This window comes from Crocuta crocuta, unplaced genomic scaffold, assembly GCF_008692635.1.
Source record: "Crocuta crocuta isolate KB4526 unplaced genomic scaffold, BGI_CrCroc_1.0 scaffold152, whole genome shotgun sequence".
In the NCBI taxonomy this organism is placed as follows: Eukaryota; Metazoa; Chordata; class Mammalia; order Carnivora; family Hyaenidae; genus Crocuta; species Crocuta crocuta.
This window is the reverse complement of record NW_027528798.1, coordinates 5,204,897-5,222,903: the sequence shown is the minus strand read 5'-3', so window position 1 is coordinate 5,222,903 and position 18,007 is coordinate 5,204,897. Positions and strand designations below refer to the sequence as shown.

Here is an 18,007-nt window from a genome sequence, read left to right as displayed (position 1 = left end):
CCACCCCTCTCATCTGCCCACTCCATCCTGCCTTCACTTCTTTATTGCTGATGGACCAGTACTTCTACCTCTTGTCAACATCTCCAACTTCCTTTTCTCTGGTCTCCTTTGTCCAGCAAAGCCCAGCCTTGGAACAGCCTCACCAACAGTCTTCACTATGCCTATCTCAGGTGGATTCGATGCTGAAGAAAGCCTCAAACACCACAAATTAGTGCTCCACAAATCCATGGCCTCCAACCTCAGCAAGCCCTCACTACTGCCCTGTGGTACGTGTGGGTTGCTATTAGCTTTCCGTCCTCTTTTCCACAGCAGCCATCTTGAATGTTTTCACTCTTTTTGCAAGCTTTCCATTCTATCCAATTCCCTCACACTGAGCAGATATCCTGGCCTCTGACATCACATAAGAAGTAATGGCCATCGGGTATGAACTGCCTCCATTTCCTGAGCCCACCTCCCAATCACTTACCTACCTACCGACCTACCGACCTACTTGCATTTCCAACTCCTCCTTCCTTTTTACCCTCCCATATTAAATGAAAATTGGGCCCTCTTCCTGCCTGAAGCTGACTTTGAACTCTACCACCTTCTACCATCTTGCTGATCTCACTCTATCCTTCTACCCTTCTCTTTCCCTTATCCCCAACTGTCCCTCTACTGGCTTTTCCCCATCAGCATTTTTAAATGCCCTAATCTCTCTCAACTTAAAACAAAATTGTCTCAAAACTCTACATCCTTTCTAGTTTTCTCCCTCCTCCTCTTCAAAACCACTACCAAGAGTTATCTACATTGGTATTTTCCAAAGGACTTTGGTTTTCTCTTTGACTCTCTCTGGTGAAGGATTTTATCCATTCCCGTGGCTTTGATTATGATGTATATGCTCATAACTTGTTAACTCAAGACTCTTTTTTCCAGATCAGATCTCTCAAGTATGACAGGCTCTCAGGATCTGTCTTCTTGGTTTGAATTAGTTTTAGGGTAATAGTCCCTCTGGTTATTTCTTCTTTGGACACGAATTCCCAAATATTAAGGCATTTCCCCAAGCCAAGCTCCAAATCACCTACTGGACATTTCACCTGGATGTCTCCCACTCATTTCAAACCCGCCTACTCCTTTACTACTCCTCACCTTGGAGGAAAGTACCACCATCCATCCACCATGTTTCCCAAGGCAGATATCTAGGCATCATCCTTAACTCCTCATTCTCCTCTAGGCTCTCAGCTCATCACTCACAAAGTCCTTTGAATATTTACCTCCCTAACACATCTCAGATCTACCCCCTCTTTTCTATCTTCATAGATATGCTATGCTGGATCACTACAGCAGCTTCTGACCTAGATCCCAGCCTCATCTTCTCCTGGCCATTCTCCACATAGGTCCCAGGCCTTTTCAGAATACGTGTCTTCCTAAAAATCTTCATTATCTTTAGAATAAGCTTATATTCCTTAGCCTTGTATAATAGGCTCTTCAAAACCCAGCCCTGGTTAATCCAACCCCATATCTGAGATTCAGCATTCTGGTTAATCCCCACAATACTTAATCAGAAGTCCTATGGAACATCACTGAGACCTTTTTTTCCCCTTTAACATGGTAGGAGGCTAGCTCAATGTTCCCTTAAAATCCTTTGTAACCCTAGCTTCCGAGTAGGAAGAAGACTAGAATTCCATTCTCTTAGGCTTCTATTCTCTAAAGCCACCCCTAAAAAATGGCAAAACGAATATATTGAGTGTATACCTGACCAAATTCATACAACTAGTAAGAGAGAAAATGGAAATTTAAACCCATATTACCCAGGATATTACCTCCTGCCTGTTTATTCACAGTTAAACCAATTTCTGATAATCCAAGATGAAGAACGTTTATTAAGTGCTTAATATTTGTGGAGTGCTTTACATAAGACATCTCATTTATCTATTATAACACTGTCAAATAAGCAAACTGAAGATCTGATAATGTAGTTTGTGCAAGTTTGAATCCCCCCACCTTTACCTTATTAGCTACTCCCTAACACCAAATAAATACCATTTTACAATTGAAGAAACAGGTCCAGCCCAGGGTCACACATTGAATGAGAGGCAAAGTCAGAATTAGAACCCAATTTTTCTGACTCTGCTTGGCTGGGTGGATGATGCTATTTTAGTACCTGCTTTCTGGGAGAATCATGGAACCCTGGCTTTTCACTATTTGCAATGATTTCCTGAAAATTAGCACTACTACTTAAGTGCTATGCTGACCTCCAGAGTTTCAGCTGTGGCTCTAACTTTGCTAACCTTCTGATGATACTCTGCCAATGCTCCGTTGAAGCTCACGCTGTGGTCTAGTCTTCCCACGCCTACTTTTCTAAAAACCTCTGCTCTCACTGCATCCAAAGAATTAGGCACTCTGTGTCAGCAGAAATCCCATTTCCTCCTCCTCCTTATAGTTTTCTCATCTTCAGTAATGAGGCCCCATCTGTTTATCCAGCTCCAGTGGCCTTCCTTCATGGTTTGGCCTGGATCAAAGTTCCTCTGCCATGCCTTTTAGGGATCCTGTCAGTTCCTCCCCAAATGCAGCCCGTTTTACTCATTCCCCCATCCTACCTTTCCCTCCCTGGATGTTATCAACTCAAGGATGACAGGGTTGCTTTTTCTCAGGATTTGCCTTTTTGGTTTGAAACAGGTTCAGGGTAACAGGTCTCCTGATTATTTCTTTGGCCATGAATTAATTATACCCATATATTAAGGCATTCTCCCAAGAATGCTTTAGCTGAAATACACCCAAGTCTGATGGGGTGACATATGAAGCATGTGTGGGATTAATTGGACCATCTGGCCAACACCAGAGCCCTGAGTGGAAAAAGATTCAGAAGAAAAAAAAAAAACTAACTAGGTGGGACATCACCACCAGGGCCCTATGATGCTGAGCAGAGACTGAAAGAAGGCAGGGATCTTAGACTGTCATTGCTTCACAACTGACAGGGGCAGAAGATCCTTCCCAGAAAGGGAGTGGGAAGTAGGGAATTTAGGCACAGAAAGACGGGCAAACAGCTAGAAATAGAGGAACATTAAGAACTGATGACATTTGGGGGAGAATTGACAAGACTTCCAAGTAATGATCAGCATGAATCTATCAATCCCTCGTGTCATTGGATTGTAAGGGCTCTCAATGCCCTCAGGCAAAATTCCAATCCATTCTATGAATGCCGTAAACATTTCCTCAAGAGGGTGGCAACCACTGAAAACTGAATGTTTTCAGCAATGGGAAATGCACAACCTCAGGAAATTAAAAGCAAGGAGGTGTGAGTAAAATTAAATTCATTTTCAATTCAACAAATATCTCAGAGTACCTACTTTGTGCCAGACACAATAAGCAATGGACTATAAGTGTGAATAATATAGACATGGCATGACCCCTGTTCTGTGGATCTTATCATGTGGAAGATGGATACATAAGCACGCAAATAGAATAGGGGAAGTATTGGGGCTCCTGGATGGCTCAGTCGGTTAAGCGTCCGACTTCGGCTCAGGTCATGATCTCACGGTTGTGCGTTCGAGCCCCGCGTCGGGCTCTGTGCTGACAGCTAGCTCAGAGCCTGGAGCTGGTTTCGGATCCTATGTTTCCCTCTCTCTCTGACCCTTCCCTGCTCATGCTCGCTCGCTCTCTCTCTCTCAGAAATAAATAAAACATTAAAAAAAAAAAACAGAAGAAGTATAGGGTGCTGCTCATATTCAAGGTGGAATACGTAATATGGAGCCGGACATCTAGGAAGGCTTCACCGTTGAGGCAATGTCTAGGCTAGGGTTTGAAGAATGTGAGGGGTTAGCTGAGTACAAGGGTGGAGGGAATTACCAGAGTGAGAGAAAACGGGTGTTTAAGACTACCAAAGAAGTTCAGAGTGTTGCAAGAACAAGGTGGAGACCAGATTCAGAAGGGCCTTTAGAGCAATGTTGAGAGTGTGGTCTTAATTCCATAGGTAATGGGAAGCAGGAGTAGCGCCCTCTGGCTACTCTGGGGGAAATGTTGAGGTATCAGGGGTGGCGTAAGGAGGCCAGCATCCTGGATGGGAAGACTGGATGAGAAGGCCTTGACGGCTCAAGGGATATGACCAAAGTAAAGTAAAGCGCTCCTCTATAAGATCGAGACAAAAATAAAGGCATAAAGTTCAGAACGCCACACTCTCAAGCCACAGGTCTCCTCCGTCCTCTCTCACCTTTGCTGGGCAAACCAGAGCGGCTCGACCTCGGTTTGCCCCATCACCGCGAACTATGGGCAGGGGGACGGCTCCACGCCCTTCTTCTCAGTCTCAGGTAGGAACACTGGCCCAGAGTCCCGTGGAAGGTACCGAGGACCAACAACAACAACAAAAAATCGAAACGGACTCCCAAGAGGCTGTCCGAAGTCACGCACAATCCGAGGGTCCCGCGGCCTGCCCCATTTCTCCGTCAGCCATCCCCCAACCAGCCGCCTTTGCCATGGAAACAGTCCTCCCGCCCTCCTCAGCGCCTCTGTTTCTTCATGCACCCTGGGAAATGCAGTCCACCCTCCGTAACCTGCCCGCTGCATAAGCCCCCTTCGCGTCCTTAAAGGACTACAAGTTCCAGAAGGCGATACAGGCACTCCGGCAGTCTCCTGGGGATGCGGTTTTGACGAAGAGCTGGAGAAACCCGCGGGCTGGGTCGAAAAGAGTGGAGAGGGCGCCCCCAATGGGCGGCCTTCTGGGCGGGGCCAGGATCGCCATTGGTTACGGCTGCACAGGGGAGGAGGAGTCAGAGGAATGAGGCGCGGAGCTGTTCGCTGCTCCAGGTGCTGAGTCCGAGGGAGGCTCCCGACGCGAGAGCCGCGGTCTCTGCCGCTGCCACCGCCGCCGCCGTCACCGCGAGAGTCACCGCGGGAAAGCCGGGGCAGTGAGGAGCCCAGAGGAGCTGGTTGCGCTGTCGGGCGCTGACAGCCTTCCCTCCTCTTTGAGGTCGGTGCTGCTGGATTCTCTTTTGTTTTATTGGGGAGGGAATGAACTGAGGCGAGGGGGCCTGGGGAGTTGATGGGACCTCTCCTCACCGCCCTCAAGACCATCTGTCCCGGAGAGCTGCTGACTGACTCCTTGCGGGCCTCTCTGTGGCCTGGCGCCTTAAGTCAGAGCAGCCTGCGTTAATTTTTGTTTTACGGTGGAAGGGATTCTCGAGTGTGGGGGTAACTCCCCCCGTCTCTACTGAGGGGGCGTTGGAGAGCTTGGAGCCTTCCCCCACCCCTGTGCCTGAAAACGAGGCTGCATGGATTATTGAGGATGGGAGGGAGTGTTATGGGATGAAAGGTTTAGAGGCGGGGGGACCCTTCCTCATAGCACCTGTACTGCTTGAGGTTACAAAGGGGGTCTGGGCTTGAGGAGGGGCTGTCTGCGATGTCAGGAAGATCCTTTCCGTGCCCACCCCTCTCCCGAAGCCTAGGTTTTTGTGAAGAGGAGAAACGGGATGGGGATGGAGACAGGACTCTTTCCCCTCCCACTTGGACCCGCCTCGGTTATTGGGGGAGGGGATTGGGACGTGAAGAACTAAGGCCGGGGAGACCCCTCCCCACACTGCTTGAAGACACTGGCACTGGAAGGCACTGACAGATTCTCGGGGTTCTCCATGATCGGCGCCCCGCGCCTAGGGTCTGAGTGGCCTGGGTGTGGATGTGCGGTGGGGGAAAGTAAGAAAGGTGGAGGGAGTCCACCCGACCTCTCCCTACCTGATCCTTACCTCCCAGGCCCTCTCTACCTGGATCCAGGCCAGGGGCCCAAGTCGAGAAGACCCTCCCTGTCCCGCTCGGTCCCGCCCAGCCCGGCCACCCAGCTCCTGCACCGCGGCAGGGAGCCAGACGCTGATGGGCACGTGCGGGGCGGGACGAGGCGGGTCCCCTCTCTAGCACTACGAAGCTCCCAGGCAGACGCCCGCTGATTCTCCAGACCTTTGGGGCTGCTCGGCTCCACGCGGAGCGCGCCCCAGATCTGGCTATCGAAACCTGCTTCCAGGGCGCGCGGCGGCAGATTCGGGAGCGGGGCTTTTGCGCTTGGCCCAGGCATCCTCGTTAGGACAAAGCGGCGGTCTCTGCACTGGCGGGCCTGCGCCACCCGCTGGGCGGGGGGCGCGGCTAAGGGAGGGGGGCTCCGGGCGCGACGCGAGGAGCTTCCGCGGAATCACACCCGGAGCCGGGCGGGAGACAAAGCGCGGTCGCTCCTCTCAGGCCTGCGCGAACCGGGATGGAAAATACCGAGGGAGGAGGCGGTTGAGCCCTAGGTCTGTACTATGCCCCGCACCCTTCTTTCCCGCACACCACCCCCTACGCTGGCCGGGCACCCCCAGGATGCAGTGCATGCGGCGGTAATCAGAGTCCCTTCCGGGGGACATTCAAGATCCGTGGCCACGAGGACGCACGCGGACAGGCAGGGGGCTCCGCCTGGAGGGTAGGGTCCCAGGATTCAGGAGACATAGGTGGGCCAGGGTCTGGAGAGGCATCCTGACTGGACTCTTCCCTAGGCTCCATCAACCATGTTAGGTCAAGTTTGATTCCCGGGTTGGAGTGTGTTTGCACGGGTGATGATGTGGGTCATAGTGTGAATGTTAACGTGTATGACTGGGTGAATGTGCCAGTGTGTGTTCTTGTGTTCATGTGTGTGTCGTGATGAGCTTGTGAATCTGTGTGTGCCTGTGGGAGGAGGAACCACTGGCTGCTGACCTTAGATGTTGGGGGTGTGGGCAGAGTGGTAGCCCCTTCCACTCTAAAGCCACAGTAATTTGGGCTTCCAGTGGGTGCCCTCAGGGTGAAGGTAGCTTCAGGCTGCCTTGGGCCTAGCCTGCATGCTTGGGTGTGGCCTAGAAGATAGGACCTCACAAGCATGTGGAGGCCTCTTCAGCCTTTCTGGGGTCTCAAATCAGACCCTAACATCTTCACCATCGCCCTGACCTTCCCATCCCTTAGAAATCTTATCCTGCTCTAAGGGGTTGCCCTGAGGCCCAGAATTCCACCCCACCTCTCTATGTGGGCTTCCAAGTGGGGCTTGAGGGGCTCATCAGCACAGTATCTTATGATTTTGGGGTGCAAGATTTTGTGGCAAGGCAAATTTTATCAATTTGGCCTCCATGCCTGGAAGGGCCATAGATCTGGGTTGCTAGTCAGTGGCAGGTGGCCTCTCAGTAATACCAGGTATACTTACAGAGAGGATATGAGTGTGGCACAAAGATACCACTGAGTGGACACCCCTAGAGATGAGGATAGCCCTCCCAGACCTGCCCATTCCAGCAAGTGACCTCAATTTCATAGTACTTTACAGCAAAGGTGTTGTGCGGCTTTTAGACAATACCCGCCAGAGACCCCCTTCCCATAGGATGAAGGGCTGGACCGTTTTGAGTGCAACCACAGAAAGAGCAGTTACCAGGCAGTGGAGCCACCATCCAGCAAAGTCCTGCCTGGTCCAGTCTCAAGTATCCGTTGCCAGTATCCACAGCGACCTCTACTGGGAAAAGTAGTAAATTTGCAACTAACACTCCCAGAGTATGGAGGTTCCGGTGGGTGTGGGCACTGTTAGGTAAAAATCACAAACTCTTCTGTATGAGGCTCCCTATCTGCCTTTGGAGTCCTAAGTTGATGTTCTCTTAATGGAGGCTCCTTCAAACTAATTCAAGCAGTGGAATTTCCACTGTCCTTGCCCTTACAGAAGTATTTAAAGAGGACCAAAAGGCCTTTGTCCAAGTTTCCATCCAGTTGGGATGGACATCAAATCCATTTATGAGGAAAATGCATGGAAAACACTTATCAAGCTCAAGGAGCTTTAGGCATCTTTCTTATCTCTTCCTCTCCTACTATGATTCCCATCCCCCTCTTCCTCCTGTCTTCCTCATTATTAGCCAATAGCAGATTTTCTTTTTTAAGAAAAAATTTATAATGTTTATTTTTGAGAGAGAGAGAGAGAGAGAGTGGGAGAGGGGCAGAGAGAGAGGGAGACACAGAATCGGAAGCATGTTTTAAGGCTTCGAGCTGTTAGCATAGAACCTAATGTGGGGCTTGATCTCATGAGCCATGAGATCATAACCAACCCAAAATTAGATACTTAACCAACTGAGCCACCCAGGTGTCCTGCCAATAACATATTTTGAAAGATAAGCCCTCTTTTATTTGTTGACAATATGGTCCAGAAATGCAGAAATCAGAAAACTATTACTAAGCACAAAGAACTGGCAAACACTGGCTCTTCTATATCTAATGGGAGTAGGGGAGATGGATGAAATATGCTCGGTCTTAAATGCTTACCTGGTGACATGTGTCTCTTCTCCCAGAATTGCTCTGAAGAGATTTCACACACACAGCCACAAAATCTTTAGAGCTCCTTAAAGGAAAGGAGGTATTTAAATACCTAGTATTGTTCTTACTTTGGCATCCATGTGATTTGCATTGAACTACATGACTCAGTATCATAAAGTAAAAATAGGACTTAATCTCTTCCTTGCCTGTTCAGAAGGTGACTGCATATGTGTGTTATGTTCTGCATTAGAGAGTGAAAAGCTAAATTATCTCATAAATTGAACCACCTGCTTACTCTGATTAGAGAATGGCACTTAAAATCACCTACAGGCAATAACATTATTTATGTTTCTTTTAATTCATACCTGAATCTCTTTGTCTTTTAAAACCTCTCTTCATGCTCATACATTACTACTTTCACTTGAAGTTAATCAAGAATGTTTAATCTTTGTACAAAAGCCAAACAAATTGAATATCAGCAGATACAGGAAGATGTGGGTGGTGTTTCTGTTCTTGGGCTCAAAAAAAAAAAAAACCATTGGAGTTCACAGGAGAGTAGAAAAGGGACTGAGGAGTTAGTAAGTCTTATGGGTGTCATTAACAGGTTCCTGAGGAGAGGCTCCTCAGAATTTTTCCAGGAGAGCTGGTCCTATTGAAGAATCTGAGGATGCAAGCAAATAGTATGCATGCTGTGAGGGAGAATGAAGCCCTTGGGATTCAAATCCAAGCACTAATACAGCCTTTCTGAGAAAAATCTACCAAATCCCTCCTGTTCTCTCAGGCTGCCAGCAGCCATGAATGAGTGGAGCTGTCCGTGGTTCTGGAGCCCTGGCCTCAACCTCACCGGTGGTAAGGCAGGATTTAGGGCAGGGAGTAGAAGCAAGCTCTGAGGACCATGACTTCTGTGAGGATTCCCCCAAAGCTCATCACAGAAAGAAATAGGAGGAAACAGAGCTGTAGAGGCTTTTATTGCATTGCTTCTAACGAACCCATTGGCAAACCCTATTTAAAGAATTACAAGCTAATAATAAGAAACAACATTTCTGAGTCAGGCTTTTCACATGTGAGAATGTATTTAATCTTCACAGTCCTATGAGGTAGGTGGTGGTGGTGTTTCCACTTTCAAGATGAGGAAATGAAGCTTTGGGAGGAAAGGGGCTTGCCCATGATTACACAGATCAGAAGGAATAGAGTTTAGATTCCAAACTGGATCTCTTGAACTCCAGAGCCTCCTCTTACCATTATGTTTTCCCACTGCTACTGTAGAAGCAAAATTGAAGTTTTAGACTCTCCTATATGAGATTCTAACCAAATTTTAGAGGAATGTATTGAGGACCAACAAAGATTCAAAAATAAGCCATAAAAAATCCTTTCAAATGTATCAAGGATATTACCACAATACTTTACATATTATCCTGACAAAAGGTTTGTTGCTTGCACTTGGTTACAGGTAAAGAAGGAGAAAAGGGAGTACAATGACCCTGATGACGAGTGTCCCAGGGTTTTCTTTCCAGAGTGGGACAATTTCACAAAAAGCCAAGCTTGGATGGCAGCAAAATGTATTTTTCCTAATTTGCAAGAATGGGGGTGGGGGAAATGAGGAGGCTGTTATCATTTCACAGAGTACATGTAGAGCGAAAGAAATTGGGCTTATCTTTATTTGCTAGTGTCCTGTTCCAATGTTGAGGACACTTGAATATTGTTAAGAGGCTCCTTCTCCCTATTCCCACTCTCAGATTTTTACAGCAAAGTCTTTAACACCAAAATAAAAGTTATTCTTGTGAGCCTCAGCTAATCTCAGGAAAGCATCACATTCCTGCCCTCATGTCATTATAACCAGTGTTCTGCCTTCATATGCAACTGCACAACTCCTGCAGGTTAGCAGGTTTGGGGTGTGATATGTTTTAGGCCACATGTCCTCTGGTCTTCCCAGGGTGGCAGTGCCAACTGCCGCAATCTTGCCACACACACATGAGATCTGGGCCTGAGAACTCCCCATTAAGTAGATGTTAGTTTAGGTGTGTGAAGAGAATAGAGAGCAATAGATTTGCTTTTTCTCCTCTCTTGACCTCAGTCTGCACCATGTATAGAAAGAGGGCCTCACCTTTTAAGAAAATGCCTCATATCAGGCTAGGCTTCCAATCCATTTTGAGTAATTCCTTCCCCTTTTATGTTCGGGTTTTGCAGGACTCTGATGCATGGAACAAATCTGCTATTGCTTTTCCCGAGTGCACTTGGAGGCCAAGGACCCAGCTCCCCATCTGGGTCTGCTCTGACTCATATGACTGCAGACAGATTTGATTGTTTTCTTATTTAGAGTCATTAATTAACTCTCCTCAGCATCAGAACAGCATGTATTAAGAGGGAAGCCATTTGTGGGGGTCTCTAGGAAGCCATGCCTACATCTGAGCACAGTCTCCTTTGCTAAAGGATCAGGAAATGGTTTTTAATTCTGGCTCTAACCCTTCAGTAAGCTTAGATTGTCAAGACTTTATGCCAATATGAGAAATGAAATAAATTTGTAATTAATTGCTAAGGTCGCTATAGTTATTCTGGCAAAAAAAAAAAAAAAAAGAGGAAACTCAAGGGTCACTCAAAGAACAGGACTTTCATTCATTCAACAAATATTTCCTACACCTGCAATGTGCCAGGCACAGATCTTGGCACAGGGAACACAATCCAAACTTGGGATAAGCCCTGTCATATAGGAATCTTAAATGGAAAGTAGAAACAGATGCAGAAACACTGACAAGGCTGTGTTCTATAAGCAGAAAGAATTTTTAGAGGGGCAACTGGGTGGCTCAGTCTATTCAGCATCAGCCTCCAGCTCAGGTCATGATTTCATGGGTTGTGGGTTCAAATCCCATGTCAGGCTCTGTACTGACAGCTCAGAGCCTGGAGCCTGCTTGAGATTCTGTGTCTCCTTCTCTCCCTGCCCCTCCCCTGCTTGTTCTCTCTCTCTCTCTCTAAGTAAACATTAAAAAATTTTTAACAGTTTTTAGAAATGGAAAGAGCTTTAATCATAAACCATCATCTCTTTTTTAACATGAGAAAAGAGGTTGAGGGAAATTGAGTGTTGCCACTGGCCACACACAGCCCCAGTTAATGACAAAGAGGGGGATTAGAACCCAGGTATTATTAATTCCTAAAGTTTCTTCTCTCCATTATACCAAACTGCTGCTCTGTTCACCAAATTATCCAAAGGGCATGTTTCCATTAACATAGACTTTTTAGATCTAATCCTAATGTAAAACTCAAGTTGAAATAGAAACAAATAATAGACTAAATGGTAAAAGAAAAATGCCTATTTATATTCATGTTGTCCAATATAGTAGCCACACGCTATTGAGCATGGCTCATGCAAATTGAGGCACTGGATTTTGAAAAATTAGTATGAAAAAATATATAATAACTCATTAATAATGTTAATATAAGTTGAAATAATATTTTGGATATATTGGGTTAAATAAAATATACTAAAATTAATTTCACTTGTTTCTATTAATCTGTCTACTAGAAAATTTATAACTGTATGTGTCTTGCATTTATAACTCATTTCTACTGTATAACACGGTTCTAGATTGCTTCCATTTAGAAGAAAATGTTGTTCACAAACTAAGGCAGTTAACAAAGTAGGTTTTGTAGTCAGTCAGGCTGAGATGAATACTAGCTCTACCACTTAGGCTGTGTGACCTTGGACAAGTTGATCCATCTATGCTCCCATGTCCTCACCTATAAACTGATGATGATAACAGAACCTACCTCCTTGGTTGAGTCAAATCACTTAGAACAGTGGCTGATACAGAGTGAGTACTCAATATTAGCTATTATTATCATCAGAGGAGACTTCTAGAATCTTACAAGACAGGGGCAACAGGAAGGAGAACAAGCAGACAATTTTCAAATACATGAAGGAAAAGATATACTGCCCCTCAAAAGATGATTGAAAATACATCCTCAATTCAAGCTCATGAACTATCTTGATGTGCCCCCAAATTTCTGACAGATAATGAAACTGAGGAAAGATTTCAAACCATTTACATAAACACACAATGGATAAACAAATTAGCTAACTGCATTATGCACAGGTCTTGACCTCTGCTAATGGGTTGAGGAAGAGAATGATTAAAGTGTACTGCTAACAGAGGACCCAAGAGCTCTAAGTCTCTAGGAGTCCAGGATTCCTCAGTGAAATGTAAGCCTTATGCTCTAGGAGAAAGATTCTGGACAAGAGTCAGACATATGTGAGGTCAAAGCCATCTGCCTGCCATTGGCCTTGATCAAGACACTGTCAGTCTCCTCTGCAAAATGGAGATACTACCACCACTCTTGCAGGCTGTGGTGAGGATTTTTTTTTTCTAGTTTTTATTTTATTTTATTTATTTATTTTTTTTTACAAATAGTTTATTGTCAAATTAGTTTCCACATAACACTCAGTGCTCATTGTGGTGAGGATTAAATTAGAAATTGCAAATAAAACCTCTTGTACATAGTAGGTTCCCAAAAGATGCTAGCTTTGATGAGGTGAAATTTCAGATGTTCTTTAATAGAGAACTTGTGGTTGTTTAATAGAGAATTTTCCATTTGGAATCTCCATGGTCTTTTCCACATTTTTAAAAAATGTTTATGTGTTTATAGAATTTCTTTCTAGGCATATAAAAACATGTGCTGTTGACATTGTATTTTCACTCTTTTCTACAGTTTCACTATTGCATTCTGCATCTTTCCTTGGTCCCTGAAGGAAGTTGAAAGAACAGTTTCATCTGATTAAGTGTGTTTACACCAAAATGTAGGGTCTCAGTAACTCTGGGCACATTACACAGTCTTTCATGTTCTCTCTGTCCCATTAACACACATGAGGTTTCTTTCCTGGGATGATAAAGCAAGAAGCAAAATGGGCATCATTCTCCATCCTATTTATCCTGAAGTTCTGACTTTCTGACCTTAGTGTTTAGAGCACTTAATATGCAGCTTTGCTTTAAAAATAAATGGGACGTAAATCTAGAAACCATAGTCCCAGAAGAATCGTGTTCTCCTGGCTCTTAGAGCAGGTCATGGGTCCATTCACGGCACAGCTCTGCTGTTATTCTTGAATATCTATTTCTCTTCCAAAAGTTTGATTTCTGGACCAAAGAAATATAGGTTAAGGTCAGTGAAGACTTATGTTAACAATGCATGTAAGACTCTAGAGAAAATACTGACTAGTCACACAGCAAGTGTGGGGATCCCTGGAAGTATTTTGGCAGGAGAGCAACATGGTCAGATGTCTGGAGCCAAAGTGTGGTGGGTGCGGTGGCTGAGAGGCTCAGTCGGTTAGGCATCTGACTCTTGATTTTGGCTCAGGTCATGATTTCACGGTCATGGGATCGAACCCCACGTCGGGCTCCATGCTGAGCATGAAACCTGTTTAAGATTCTTTCTCCCTCTCTCTCTGCCTCTCTCCCCTGCTCACACTCACATGACCGCTCTCGCACGCTCTCTCTCTCTCTTGCTGTCCCCCTCCCTCTCAAAATAAACATAGAAAATAAAGTGTGATGGATTGAGGTGGGGAAGAGCCTGGAGGCTGGCTCACCCCTGATTCTATTGAGAGATCCAGGACTTCCAGAGACCTAAGTACCATTACTAAGTTCTCCTGGGATAGGGTCTGATCTTGAAATCCATTTTTCCAATCCATTCACTCTTGTTCACTCAATAAATGCTGAATGGTGCCTTTTAAAAAACCTTGCTCTGAAAGAGCCCAGGGTCTGGCTGGGGAGAAGAGAGATGCCCATGTCCAGAGTGAACCAAGGAACAAGGGCTGAAGTAAACACAAGAGGCCTGATGATGGTGCTATGGCAGTTGGCTAACGCTATGGATCCCAGCCAGCCAGACCTGAATCTGAATCTCAGCTTCACCACCAATGTGTGGCCTTGAGCAAGCACCTTAACCTTTCTGAGCCTCATTTTTCCCATCTGGAGCAATAAAACCCACTTTTCCTGGGCTGTGATGGCTATTACATTGCAACATATATGAAAATTCCTGCCTTCCTTTATAGAGTGCTTACCGTGCATCAGGCATTGGCTTAGCACTTTATATACATAAAAGAGCTGCCATTATTATCCCTATTTTATGGCTGAGGAAAGCAATGTTCACATACTTCAAGTAACTTATCCAAGGTCACAGAAGCAGTAAGGAGTGGGACCAGCACCCCAATCCAGGCAATTTGACTGTAAAACTTTCTCTTAACCATTGTGATCACTGTCTCCCTGGTTCAAGGTCAGCAGGAACCCAACAATTTATTTTGAAAAAGGGCGAAATGATTTTTTGATCAGCTTGTATAGAGGTCTTCTGCTTTGTCTTCAGGAGTGGGTACGATATGGAGAGCTCTGAGGGGGAAGGATGGTACTGAGAGAAGGCAGGGAAAAGCTGTGATGCAATGAACAGGGCTGGGAATGCCAATGATGTATTCTGGGCGCCCTGAAATGGAGATGAGGTTTTCAGTAGGAAACAGATGTTTAGAAAGAAGAGTTTGAAAAGCTTTGGATATTAGGCTAACAAGTGTTAGAAAACCAAAAAGGTTCACAGACAAGAGAAGGCATATGAAATTTGAAAGCACCAGTTTGAGGCATCTCACTGAATTTGGGCATATTGTTGCAGTGTGGAGCAGGCTCACCAAGTATGTCCAAAGCCAAGGTTTGTAGAGAGTGTGGCCAGACAGCACCACAGCCCAGCATTCCTACCAGTGCTCTTTGCTATCCAGTGTGCATAGCCTTTTCTTTCATTTGGTCTCCACAAAAGCCCTACGCAAGAGATGGGTGGGATGTGTGCTACCAGCATTGCTGCCTGTATCAAGTGGCAGGCAGCATGGGCTGCCAGGAAACACAGATGCCAAGCGCAGCTGCAGTGCTCAAACCCAGGCGAAAAGCTTAGGAGGACTTTTTCTATGGGGGAGGAGGCAGAAGCTTGCGCACTGGACTCAGTCCTTTTCTCTGTGCTTCAGGAAGCAGGCAGTGTCATCTTTTGGTCCATGATTTCCCAGTGACACCCCTGAATGGCAACCATGAGAGCCTGAGTCAGGGTCATTGCAAATCCCTTGCAGCACCCTCTAGTGCTGCCAGTGGCCCCTTCTAGTACAGAGAGCTTGTTTCACCCAAGGAGATTTTTCCATCTTGAATTCACTGTGTTTCTCTGCAAACTGCAGGGATCAGAAACCAAACCCCATTCTCCTTAGTGGGGGGTTAGAAGAAAAATCTTTCTTTTCTAATGGCTGCAGTCATTGTTGACCACCAGATTTCTCTCCATGGCTACACTCCTAATAACAATGGAAAACAAAGGCAGGAAGGGAGAGGGGCACAGATGAGGCACTTCTTCCAAGAGGCACCTGCAGTTCTGTGAAGGATGTGAGGCAATGGGGGAGGGAACTTTCACAGCTTTGAGAGAGTCCCTTGATGAGTAAAGGAGGAGTTTTGATGTGCAAGATGATAGAAGATGAAAGACATCATGGTGCTACACTATGTTTTCTCTGGAAAGTCATGCTAGGGTTCCAGATGCCCTCCACAGTTCTGGAAGGATAAATAAACTGGTTAGCAAGACCACAGAGATTTTGACAAGATACCCAGGAATGAGTCCCTAGGGACTTTTAAACATATCACTAATGAGAAATGACAAAAACTTGGTAACAGAATGTCAAGGACTCCTCTGGCCATTGACCCCAGTAATGATCAATGTGTGTCAGACACTGAATGCAACAGGGTGGAATGGTGACTTCTGAAGGATAAAATCAAACTGGGAAATCAAAATCCTAGTAATAAAGGTATAGATGTTTAGAATGGTTGGGCATCAGAAAGTATAGCTGATATTACTGCAGAGTAACTTTACCAGCCAAGTCCCTTTTACCTGATCATTCTGACCTTAAGGGTCAATTCTTAGATGTTCCTGTGATCAGCCCCCAGCTTGGGGCCTAGCACACAGTAGGTGCTCAGCAAGTGTTCACAGCTTGCTCACCCATTTAACACTATTGTGTGCTAAGCCCTGTGGCCAGGCATTGGAGAGATGGAAGTAAATGAAACACGGTGCCTATCCATTGCGGGTTAGTCAATGCCAAAATAGAACAAGGAATACATTGTAGGAAATGTGCAAATGAACATGGTTACCTCATGATGTTACCTTCGAGGTGCTTCCTCACACCTCTGGAATAATATAACCCGACAGGTGAGCCAGATTGGAATCTTCTACTGCCAGTCTTTTCTCACATCACATCTGAACAGGTCCAACTGTCTAATCTCAGGTAGCAGCATGAAAGTGAAGGAGACAGAGGCTGGCATATTGCAGAAACGTGTTGGATGCACTCACTGAAAATGTTTTTCCTTTACATGCTTCATTTGAAAGACCAGCTCTTCAGACGCTTTGCCTGCAATTAGAGCATGCTGCCACAAGAAGCACCATGAAGCAGTCAGTCCAAGTAGCCATGCCTCCCACAGGCGTGGCAAGCTGAGCAAAATAGCTTTCCTGTTGTTAACCTTCAGATGAATATAATTTTAAATTAATTGATCCAAAAAGAATTGCACGTTTAATTAGACCAAACCACTGTAACTTATGTATAGTGAGTGGAATTATAAATTCACCAACATTGATTTAATGAAATTCATGTGTGTCTACTATATACAAAGAGCATTACAAAGTCCCCACTGTTAGGTACTGCCTCCTACAAGGAGGACAAACACAGACAGATAATTGTAGTGCAACAAAGTAAGTGGAACAATGAGGGGATGAGCAGAGAGCACTAAAGGCACAAAGAAGGAGTGAGCAACTCTGACAGGGTTGTGGGGAGGAATAACACACACACACACACATACACACACACACACACACACTTACATGGCCCAGATGTTAACACCTAAGTCAGAAGGTTTACACCAACAGACATGGAAGGGGAAAAGCAAATAGGTTGAAATATGGAGACACTGAAAGGACTTGGGATTGGCCTGTTGAGTGACTTTGGATGTATCATATTCATCTCCAGACCTCAGTTTCCTCATCTGGTACCCCCAAGGACTTAGTAGTGGTCATCCTGACCATGTGGGCCTTGAGCAACATGGAGGGATGACCTTGATCTTGTTGGCCAAGGCCTGGACTTGTCCGAGTCTCAAGGTGTCCTTAAAACCTACTTGTCTGGACCCTCTTTAAAAAAATTTTTTTATGCCTATTTATCTTCGAGAGAAAGAGAGAGAGAGAACGCAAGTGGGGGAGGAGCATAAAGAGAGGAAGACACAGAATCTGAAGCAGGCTTCAGGCTCCAAGCTGTCAGCACAGAGCCCGACGTGGGGCTCAAACCCATGAACTGTGAGATCACGACCTGAAGTGAAGTCAGATGCTTAAGTGACTGAGCCTCCCAGGCACCCCTATCTGGACCCTCTTAATTCTGGCTGAAATATTCTAAAGGATTCCAGAGGATCAGCTGAGATGCTAGTCATTGAGAAACTTGCCATTTGTGAGGGCTTTTGGTGTCCAACAGAAATGGTCTAGCTCTCCTAAGTCACTACTTGGCTTCACCACGAATCCCAGAAGCCAAGCTGGCCCCCTCAAAACTCTACCATTGCATGTGCTGCCCTGCTCCCTTCTTACTAGCAGATCTGAGGCCCCTCTTTGGAAAGCCTTGGCCTGGTTAGGGGATGGTCACTGCTAGCAGACTAGCCCCACCCCGCCTACAGGCCCTTCAGAAGACAAAGCCTTGTGGTAACCATTTCTCAATATACTTGCATACCAAATCATCACATTG

The 18,007-nt window shown here is 45.8% G+C and overlaps 1 protein-coding gene across 5 annotated transcripts in view; it reads right to left on the bottom strand.

Moving 5' to 3' along the window:
- LOC144224506 (uncharacterized) overlaps positions 1 to 18,007 on the bottom strand; it is a 96,461-nt gene that overhangs the window by 53,098 nt on the left and 25,356 nt on the right. The window contains exon 1 of one of the 5 annotated variants that reach the window (XR_013333068.1): positions 4,187 to 4,428. The exons of the other annotated variants lie outside the window; for them this stretch is intronic. The gene's annotated coding sequence lies outside the window, so the exon portion shown is untranslated. Of the gene's footprint in view, positions 1 to 4,186; positions 4,429 to 18,007 lie in introns of those variants that run through there. 5 annotated transcript variants of the gene reach the window in all.